General features: G+C 19.4%; 1 protein-coding gene across 3 annotated transcripts in view; it reads right to left on the reverse strand.

The window, feature by feature from the left end:
• The window catches only part of LOC108752008, a 20,783-nt gene that overhangs the window by 3,957 nt on the left and 15,664 nt on the right, over nt 1–1,162 (reverse strand). The gene's annotated exons all lie outside the window — the stretch shown is intronic.

Below are 1,162 nucleotides of genomic sequence, written 5' to 3' on the forward strand. Positions count from 1 at the left end.
TAATTTTAAATGCATTAATTTTTAACTTAATTTAGTTACTTTTAAACTTTAATTTATTAACTTTTTTTAAATTGAAAATTTTTCTTAATGCTAATATTTTTTTTCTATAAAGTCTTAAACATTAGAGAATTAATTTAGAAAAAGTTCAATGATTTTATGATGAGAGACTGTACAATAAGTCACACCATGCGGCAGCCAGTTTTTATTGACTCGCTAGATTTTGTCAATTCCCACTTATATTTGAATTATATTAATTTTAGATATCACAAACGTTATATTCCAGCAACTTAAATATGAAATGAGTGTTAGATGAAGAATTGTTGTAGAACAGAGCACATCCACCTATTTTCTAAATTTTTACGTATATTTTTTGTAATAAATATCTAGCCGATATAGTAAACATGCATAAACAACGTTTTTTTTTAACTTAAGTTAATTTAACTTAATTTTTATTAAGTTAATTCTTTATTCCTTTAACTTTCAACTTAATTTTATTAATTTTATAAGCCATTAACTTTATATAACTTAATTTAGTTTAAAAAAATATTAACTTATCCAACCCTGATTAAAACATATACAATATATTATATTAGAAAATATTATATGTACATATGTAAGTATTTCGGTGCAAAAAAATCATAGAGAAGTTTTAAAAAATGTTTTAAAGAAAAGAGATAGAACTGTAAATTTGTTTTTTATTTCGTTTCTCTAATTTCATTAAAAAACAAATTTTAATTTAATATTTTTCCGGTATTTTTATTTTACTTAGGTTGATGGCATTATATCGGACTAAAATGTAATTTAAGATCCCGGTAAAAAATTTTTTATACATATGAATATATATATGTATATAAATATGTATAAATATATTTAAACACGCATAAATATTCATAATTATATATAATTAGTAATTATATATGAAATATGTTTATACATGACCATACATCCTTCTTTCTTTTGTAAAATTACTTTTTAGTGTAATAGAAATAATAATAGTAATGTGAAAATTTGAAAAATAATTAAAAAAATAATTTTTGCAGTGTTTGTTTTAGAAAAAAATAAGTTTGAAAAAAATGTAAAAAAAGTTGCTCCTACATAATTATATAATACATAATTTTATATATAATTATATGTAAGTAATTTTTTTACATTTTTTCAAACT

Source organism: Trachymyrmex septentrionalis, unplaced genomic scaffold (genome assembly GCF_001594115.1).
Source record: "Trachymyrmex septentrionalis isolate Tsep2-gDNA-1 unplaced genomic scaffold, Tsep1.0 scaffold53, whole genome shotgun sequence".
Lineage (NCBI taxonomy): Eukaryota > Metazoa > Arthropoda > Insecta > Hymenoptera > Formicidae > Trachymyrmex > Trachymyrmex septentrionalis.